The 9182-nt window shown below is 47.2% G+C and overlaps 1 long non-coding RNA gene across 2 annotated transcripts; it reads left to right on the top strand.

Moving 5' to 3' along the window:
* Positions 1–418: 418 nt before the first annotated feature.
* LOC146401822 (uncharacterized) lies at positions 419–4817 on the top strand. 2 transcript variants are annotated; one of them, XR_014811032.1, is made up of 3 exons: positions 419–568; positions 2123–2361; positions 4704–4817. It is a non-coding gene; the product is annotated as an uncharacterized LOC146401822 (long non-coding RNA). The 2 variants fall into 2 exon arrangements; XR_014811031.1 differs by lacking the exon at positions 4704–4817 and having other exon boundaries at positions 2123–2552.
* The last annotated feature ends 4365 nt before the right edge of the window (positions 4818–9182 follow it).

Raw genomic sequence — 9182 nt, 5'->3', positions numbered from 1 at the left:
TCCATGATAGGTTATTTTTATTAACAGGGCAGATGGCACTGTTTAGGTTAATCACTATGCGGAAGTGCCTCTTATGTTTTTTTTTTCTGCATCCTGTACATACAATTTTAAGTGGCTGGTCCAGACATATAAAACCTTTTTCCCTCCACTTGATTTTCCACCTGGTTTTTGTAAGTGATTCCCGTGTCTCTAGGACAACAGGTAAACGAGTTAAATGACTGGTGGGCTTGGGGCAAAGACAGTTGCAACTGTGCTTGATTTCTTAAGCCCGGAGTCCCTTGTTTGTCAAGGTGCCTTCCTCTGCTGAAGCCTTACCTCCTCACAAGCCCTGCCTCTCTCCCAGCAATGCTAGCTCTTCTCTTGTGTATATGCAAATAAACCTATTATTCACTTCTCACGGCTTCCTCTTCTCTTCCAGGGAAGACTCGGTTGCTTAGACACCCCGTCCTCCTTCATTTCTTTCCTGTTTTAATTCTTGCCTAATTGGAAACTTGCTTCCAAGCCACACTGAAGACTAGAAGAAAAACTGGCACACCACATTCATGCCAATGGTCTTCGTCACTTCTAGGTATTGGGACAAAGGTCATATTGGGATCACAAAACTTTGGGGAGAAGGAGGTGTCTGCTTGGTCTCCTTTACTGGACTTAGACTCAGGATAGTGAGATCTTAGAATCGACTCTTCGTAGTTGGAACTGAGGGAGTGATGCAGTTAACTGACATTACGGATAGCCCCAAGGCATTATGTTTTTGAAATATCAAATTGCCTTTTCTTCTCTGTCTCAAGCATGCACTGTGAACTTTTTAAGGAAAAAAAAAAAAAAAAAGCTTATATGTCCTGCCTGTGAAGCTGCCGCCTTCACTTAATTCTTGCCAACCAAGACTCTTGTGAGGAAAATCTGTGCTTCAAAAGGTGGGCTTTCCTTCCTCTATGACCGAAGCAAGGCAATGTGCCAGGGTTGAAATGCTGAAGTCAAGTCAGGCTCCGTGAGTCCAGACTTGCCCACAGCAGCAGAATAAGGGCTTTGGACAAGCTGTGTGGTTCTCTCAGGTGGGATATTTCAGTCTAAGCGCTCATTTGTCCTTGAACACTCATACGGGAGTAAAAATAACATTAATTTAAGTGGCTTGGAAGTAATTTTGAATTTCTTCAAAGAACAGTGCTTCCCACATGCAACAGAAGAAAAATGTATATGAAAAGAAAATCTAAGCCATCTGCACCCTAATTGTGTTTCACTGTTAATACAAGGGTGGTTAAGATGCTTCTCAGAGCGGAGGCTTAAGCTTCACTGGGGCCGGCACTGACAGGGCCAGGGCCAAGCAGGAGGAGTTGCTCAATTCTGCTCACTCTGCTTGCACTGTGCAGAAGGGTCTTATCTATAAGACAGTCACATTGTAAGGAAATGGAGTTATCTAGTATTTCCAATTACTAAAGTTGGGAAATGACTCCTTTCTGGAGGCCAACGCCATGAGCTAATGGAATATTCCAGCAGAAATACAGAATGCTAGCTTTCCAGTCTCTCTGACTTCGCTAGTACTCCCACCAAGGCTGGAGAAAGGCAATAAAATGCTAAGGTATCTGAGTGCCAACCTAGACCCTTAGGTGTGAGAGACTCTCCTGTGGCCTAGGGAAACTGGGAGGGAAGAGGATTAGGAAGACTCAGCCATAGAAGAAATGTCACGTGGGTTCAAGCCACTTTCCAGAGCCATTTAATATGCCATGGATTGGCCTCTAAAACACTGGGTCATCAAGATTCTTTAAAATCTCCAAGTAAAATCCCAAATTTATAATGGAAGTCAATAAAAATGCAGAATTGGTTTGGGAGAAAAAAATTCCCTTTCCTGGAATGCATAAATTCTGTGAAATAATCCCATATGCTGACTTGAACACCAGCAAACTTAACCACGTACCTGAAACAGGTGAGCGTGTGGTTGCTGGTGACTGACAGGCTTTCAGAGGGTAACGAACATCTCCCTGTTGGACTATTTCTAACCTGGTTAGTGACACTATTTGGGGCCTCCCCCACCACCTTTTTCAGCTTATTTCTTTGTATCTCTAGTCTCTCCAAGCCCCCACCTTAAATTGCTAAAGGCTAACTTGTGTTCTTTTCTCTTCCTCCTAAGAGAGACCTGTGAGTGGGATGGAAATGGCATTGAACTAGCAAAAGAAGTGGATTCTGTACTGGTTCTTCAATGGAGTAGCCACATGAACTCTTGGGCAGATCAGACTCTTGGGAACTGTGCAATGGAGGTCCCTCCCAACTCTAAAAATCTCATTCTTTCCACTCCATGGACTGTCTGCATCCCATCCAGATGAGCTGTCATTCCTGAGACATCCCTGTAGTGCCCACCAGAACCAGTCGGTGAGCCAAGACCTTTGTCAAATGTACAACTGCTCAGAGCCTCAAGTTCCTAATTTGTAAAATGGGGAAAGAATGCCTGTCTCAGCACATTGTTAGAGGATCAGATGCTCGCACATGTGTGTGTGCATATGTATGTGTGTGGTTTAGAGCAGAGTCTGATGTATAGAAAGTGCTAAAGTGTTTGCTCTCATTAGCATAGCGTCTCTTTTCTGCTCTCATCGCTTGTTGATAGCAACGTGCACACCACAAAGACAGCTTTTATGAATTGGGCCTGCCAAGGAATATAGAAAGTACATTCTCCTTCAGGGAAAGAATTTACTGTTTATTAGCAAACCTTAATCTGAAACCACAGGAAAGTGTAAATTATCCCCATTAGAGTGGTTCTGTCTGAAGCTAAGTTTGGGGCCTTGGACACGACCTCCAACTTGGGGAACAAACTGTCTAAAGGCTCTATCTGAGAGTTCCAAAAAAGCCAGGCTTGGCTGACAGGCCTCACGGATCCTTGCTTCCAACAGCAAGTCTGCTGGGGGTAGGGGGACTGGCAGATTGCATTAAACTACAGCCTTAATATGGTGTACGGGAGATGACCCAGACCTCAGGAGCTGGGACAGCGAACTTCACTCTGGCCTTCAGAGCTAAAATTCCCCCATGTGGCCCTGGGCCAGCCCTAGAAAATCAGGGCAAGCCATGGAAATGTTCTGTGTTTGTGCCAAAGAAAAGTTTTCCATGCAGGGATTGTTTCACATGTGTTATGTGTGTTAAATATTTTGTAACATCTAATTCAAGAAGAAGCTAAACCATAAAAAAACCAACAGAAGTCTGACTAGGCCAAGGGGAACAGGGGTCAGAGTTCAGTCCTGGCCCACTAAACCCTTGGGACAGATCTGGGATAGAGATGTAGAATCATATGTGTGGCACTTGGAGAGGGCAGGCAGAGAAATATGAGAGATGAGAGGTTTGAACTGCTGATGGAAAAGAGGCAATGGAATTATACCCTGGGGAAAAAGCTTTTCAAATAAAACACATCTGCCAGATGAGAAGCTAGACCAAGGGTAGGGAAGACTGGGAGGGCATGGAAGAATTCAGGCCTCAATTAGCATTTTTGACCTGATCCTGAAGGAGGTGGGGGCAGTTAGCTACATCCGGTCCAGCCCTCTCATTTTTGAGATGCAGAGCCCAAGGCCAGTTAGTGACTTTGCCTGGCTTCTGAAGCTGGTACTCTCCTCATATCTTGCTGTTTCTAGAGGTGGTTCTTTGGTCGCGGGAAGGTGCTTACCTTGATCTCCCCACCCTCAACCACTGTGCCTCTAGCGGGGGCTCTGATTACAATATGCAGCAGTAGCAAGGCATCGGAAATGGGGTAAGGAGGAAAGCAAGAGCCTTGTGCAAAGGAAAACCAGAGTCAAGTGAGCTTGGACCATCCTCAGTCACCCCAGAAAATCCACACCAGAGCCCTTGCACTCCAACTAATGTGGCTTGTCCCTGCCCCTCTCAGCAACTCTGATCACTCCCAGGTTGCTGGATGTCATGCCGTCCTGATATTTCAGCACCCAGACATGTCAACAAATCTCTTGGATGAATCCAAATCTCTCTTGGAGACCAGAAGAAGAGATCAAAGGGACCAGAGGGTGGGAGCTGAGGTCATTAGGCTTGAGGTATGTGCCAGGGCTCAAGAATGGGAGAAGTGACTAAAAAAAAAAAAAAGAAAAAATGGGAAAAGACCTTGCACATTGTAAACACCCAAGGACCAGAAAAAGAAGGGGCAAATTTTAAGTGGAATCTACTCAGTTGTAAACCAAAAAGTTCAGTTCAGAGCCCTGTGCTCTACTTGTCTGTTCGGTCTGCTCAAAGGAAACCCTAGCATTTTGTTCCTCAAGCACCTGCCTGGGTTGGAATTCCATGGGCAGGTGCCACCTAGTTTAGGCTCGCTAGTGAAGGCTGGTCAGCCCCCACAGCTGGAAAAGCTGGCAGAAACTCTGCCTCATTCCAGGTCTGGCTGACTGGGGGCAAGAATTGACACAAAGCCAAGTTCGCTCTTCTGCTCAGGCCAGCATGCAAATCTGACAACTCCCCCAGCTTGTCCTCCCGCAGTGAGGATGTCCTAGCCTTGGGCTCCTGCTGAATCAGGGCACTCTGGGTCTTCCTTGTAAGGCCAGTTGAGTTCAGTCAGCAGCTACATCTGACCCCCTGACTTCCTCTCTCTCCTCCCCTAATTTGGGATCCAGTCAGCAACCTCACTTCTCCCCTAAGACAGTGGTATACTTGAGGTATCCCTGAGGGGTGGGAGTTTGGACCCTCTGCCCACTAAACATCTACACTGTTTTTACCTCTTCATCCTTCAGGTTAAAATGTGTGAAGCGAAGTATTCTGGAAAAAGCAAGTTCTTGGATTCCACTCAGAAGGGAGGGGAGAGGAGGTAGGCTGGGTTGATCCTAATGGTGGTACCCTGGACAAAAGAACCGATGGGGAGCCAGGAGGAGGGATAGGAACCTGAAAAGGCAGAGGACCAATGAGGAGCACGAGTCCGGGTTCTCTTTTGGAAAGTCAAATGTAGGCGATGGACAAGAACTGTTGGAGCAGCAGATCTGAGAGGCAAAGCTCTGTCTTCATTCAAGAGGACTGACTCATTTTGGTCCAAGATTACTTAGACTTTCTCTTTTAATTGGGACTAGCTCTTACAATTGCTAATGCGGGGAACGAGCAAGGGCTCTGTCATTTCAGCCCTGCGTGCCTGTGGGGCCAGGGATAAGGCCTTAACAGTCCGGAAGGAGATCTCTGGGCAGGGCTTTGCTAGTAACACTTGACCTTAGGGCTAATGACGGTCTCTTCAACTCCCAGATGGTGCTCAAGCCCCAGGGTTCCCATTGTTAAAATCTAGAATAAGGGGAAGCCTCTTTAAGATGATCTGCAGGCACAGAGGGCAGAAACACTTCTGCTCTGGAGCCGGTGGAGCGCATAATCCCAGGGCCTGCCATTCATGCTGTGGACATGACCGGGACCTCCCAGCAGGGTGGAGGAATGGCCTGCTCAGCTGCACACCATGGTCTTCTACCAGCTGCATCTAGTGGAGCTCCCAGTCCAGAAAAGGAGGTATGTGAGCCCCAGGGCTCCCCTCCTTCATTCTCTCCTCGTCCCCACACCAAGTGTGCTGTGGGCTCCCTCCCCAGAGCATCCCCTCCCCAGTCCTCTTCCTTTTCCCTCTTCTGATTTGGGGTCGTTGCAGAGGCAGGCATGGAGAGAAAACATTGCAAAGTCAGCACATGTCCATGACACCTGCTGAGCCCACAGCCACAGGGATTTTCTTCTCAGTCCTCAGAGTGACTTCAAGCTTAGGGGAGGTTCAGCTGCCCAGTGTCCCAGGCTGCTTCTGCTCTTCAGTCCTCCGCTATGGACACATTATGGGTCCTGCTCTGTGAGGGGCAGTGTGGTGAGATCAGAGGATGAGATTGAGAAGCTTCTTGGCTGGGAAGGATGCAACTTCTGCACCTTCCTTGCCTTCTTGAGACCAGATCCTCCTTTGCCCCTTTCTGCCCACTTCTGGACATTTCTCTCCTGCTACTGCTTCCCTCAGTCCCAGCAGAGAGGGAACTAACAATCATGTTCCAGTCTCAGCTGTCTCCTGAGCCCTGCGCCCCTTCCCGGAGCCTAGAAACCTCCTTCCCCCATGCTCTGAGTCAGAGCTCAGTCACCTTAGAATAGCAAAAGAGTGAGTCAGAGTTTTAATGTGGTGGAGAGTGGAGGTCCAGTGTAGCCTGGGGTAGCAGGAAGAATGTGGCCTGTAGGAGTTCCTGTCGTGGCGCAGTGGTTAACGAATCCGACTAGGAACCATGAGGTTGGGGGTTCGGTCCATGCCCTTGCTCAGTGGGGTAAGGATCCGGCATTGCCGTGAGCTGTGGTGTAGGTTGCAGACGCGGCTCGGATCCCGTGTTGCTGTGGCCTAGGCCAGTGGCTACAGCTCCAATTCAACCAGCAGCCTGGGAACCTCCATATGCCATGGGAGCGGCCCAAGAAATGGCAAAAAAAAAAAAAAAAAAAAAAGGAATGTGGCCTGTAAAGCCAGAGAATCTTGGGTAAACTCTGCTTTGTGGCATGGGCCAGGTCACTTAAAGCTTCTGAACCTAGATTTTTTCGTGCACAAAGTTGAGATGAACCTTACCTTGCAATATTATTGTCTAGATTAGTGGGGAAAAAATCATATGTATATGATATAAAATCATATATATATATATACACACACACATATATATCACCTGGCACAACATCCATCATGATGTAGACACTGGATAGAGAGCTGCTATTATCGTCATAATCCTGTCTTCAGTTCCAAAGACCTGCTGACCTTTGGCCCCACATCCATGATACCGATACTAAGTGAAAAGTCATTGAGGACAAATGGGAGTAGGAAGTCCTGGTGACTTCTCCAAAGATGCCATCTGCTCTTCTTAATCTAGTCCCTCTCAGTACTTCTGAGAAAGCAACATGGAAGTGAAGCTCAGCATTAAGAAATGCTGGGTTCTCTCTTTGTCTAAATACTTCCAAATGAAGCCAGCCCCAGAAGCTGCTCCACAGAGCTGGGATTTGAAAACCAGAAGCCAGTGAGGGGAAAGAAGTGGCCACAGGCAGAGGGAGCACTAAACCCCCACAGCCACTGTGACCCCTCCCCAGTGCCCAACCAGCCCTCCCAGTGACTTCCTGCGATTGTCCAACGGAGCTTTGGTCTGTCCTGTAGAAGTATGGCTTTCACTTTAAGAAAAGCCAGTTATGAGAAACCCAAACTTAGGAAACCAAAATGAGGACAAAGGGATTCTCATTACATATAAATGGATTCTTTGCAAAAGAATTCAGATAATGCCCTTCTGTGTGAAAAGAGGCACCCTGGGGTGTAGGATTGTAGCACAAGCTCCCTTAAAAAGAAACTCCCTTTTTAGAGTGACTCCCTTAAAAAGAAACCCCTCCCCCTAGGAGACCCTACAGTGATGTATTAACCCCAAACTTTGCCTGGATGGCTGATCCCAAATGTAGGAAGTTCCCCCAGGGAAGAAATTTCACAGGTTCCACTACCCATAGGGTTTTTAATCCTTCCCTCTCTTTAGGAAGTCGCCAGAAATCAGAAGGAGAATCCCAGCCTGGTCAGTTGATTCCTTCCCTTCTCTTCCTACTTCCTCGGTGCTCCTACTGCTGGGGAGGGTTTTAGAAGCCAGTTCCCTGCCAACACCTCCCTCCAGATTACAAAACATGAAGATGGTCATTATAGGGTCAAAGATCTGTGCAACTCAAGCACAAAAGAAAATTTTTGGAGCAGCAGATTTCCCTTGAGATTTTTTTATCCACAAGGGATACAGAACGACCTCACTTTATGAGACCAGAATGTTTAAATGAGGGAGTTCCCATAGTGGCGCAGAGGAAATGAATCCGACCAGGAACCATGAGATTGCGGGTTCCATCCCTGGCCTCGTTCAGTGGGTTAAGGATCCGGCGTTACCGTGAACTGTGGTGTAGGTCACAGACACAGCTTGGACCTGGCGTTGCTGTGGCTCTGGTGTAGGCCAGCAACGACAGCTCCAATTAGACCCCTAGCCTGGGAACCTCTTTATGCTGCAGGTGCAGCCCTAAAAGAAAAAAAAAAAAAAAAGACAAAAGAATCTTTAAATGAAGTCAGTGTCCTAGAAACTTAGCAAAGTGATGTGAGACAGGAAACAAAAAGATATGTCTCTCTCTATCCTTCGGTAGACAGGGTGCACCTCAGCACTTGTGTCCTGAGGCTTCGCAAATCGAATGGCGACTGTCTGTTTTAGCTATTATTTCTGTGTGGGGAAAATGGATGACAAGAACAATGCCTGCCGACTCCTCCTTGCTGCCCCAGTCTCACTGCCCTCCAGCAGAGGCCACCTCTCAGAGTCCTGCACTACTCAAAGTAAGTACACACATATTCTTTGTCCCAACAGTCCTTGCTTGGACATATGTTCCAGACATGCTCACCCAGGTCCTGAAGGGGACATGTACCAGATATCCACTGTGGGTTTGTGTGTGGTGCCAGGAAAGAGGGCAATAAAATCCCTGTGAAAATGGAGGTACAAAATGTGGTGGCAGCCCACCCCTGAGTGCCCACAGCAGATGGTATAAGTTACCAGATGTACTTTTTGTTTTTCATTTGTAATGAATTTTATTTTTTTTTCCCATTATAGCTGGTTTACAGTGTTCTGTCAATTTTCTACTGTACAGCCGGGGACCCAGTTACACATAGATGTATACATTTCTTTTTTCTCACATTATCATGCTCCATTAACAAATTAATGCCATTTGCGGCAACACGGATGGAACTAGAGACTCTCATACTAAGTGAAGTAAGTCAGAAAGAGAGGAGTTCCCGTCGTGGCGCAGTGGTTAACAAATCCGACTAGGAACCATGAGGTTGCGGGTTCGGTCCCTGCCCTTGCTCAGTGGGTTAAGGATCCGGCATTGCCGTGAGCTGTGGTGTAGGTTGCAGACGCGGCTCGGATCCCGCGTTGCTGTGGCTCTGGCGTAGGCCAGTGGCTACAGCTCCGATTTGACCCCTAGCCTGGGAACCTCCATACGCCGAGGGAGCGGCCCAAGAAATGGCAAAAAGACCAAAAAAAAAGCGTCCACACAAAGGAATACACTTGTATCATACACATATAAATGAAAGATACACATTACATAAACTGGACCCATTACCTATGTGGGAAGAAACATAAGAGTGAAAAGAGATGAATACCTAAATAAACCAGGACACAAAAATTGGTACATGAATATTCAGAGCAGAATGATTCCTAATACCCAGGAAGTGGAAACATCCCAAA

Source organism: Sus scrofa, chromosome 7, assembly GCF_054392235.1.
Source record: "Sus scrofa isolate SSC_HxYL_T2T_F1_AM1 chromosome 7, Sscrofa_HxYL_maternal_Yorkshire_Landrace_v2.0, whole genome shotgun sequence".
NCBI classification, from domain to species: Eukaryota; Metazoa; Chordata; class Mammalia; order Artiodactyla; family Suidae; genus Sus; species Sus scrofa.
This window is presented reverse-complemented; position numbering and strand designations above follow the sequence as displayed.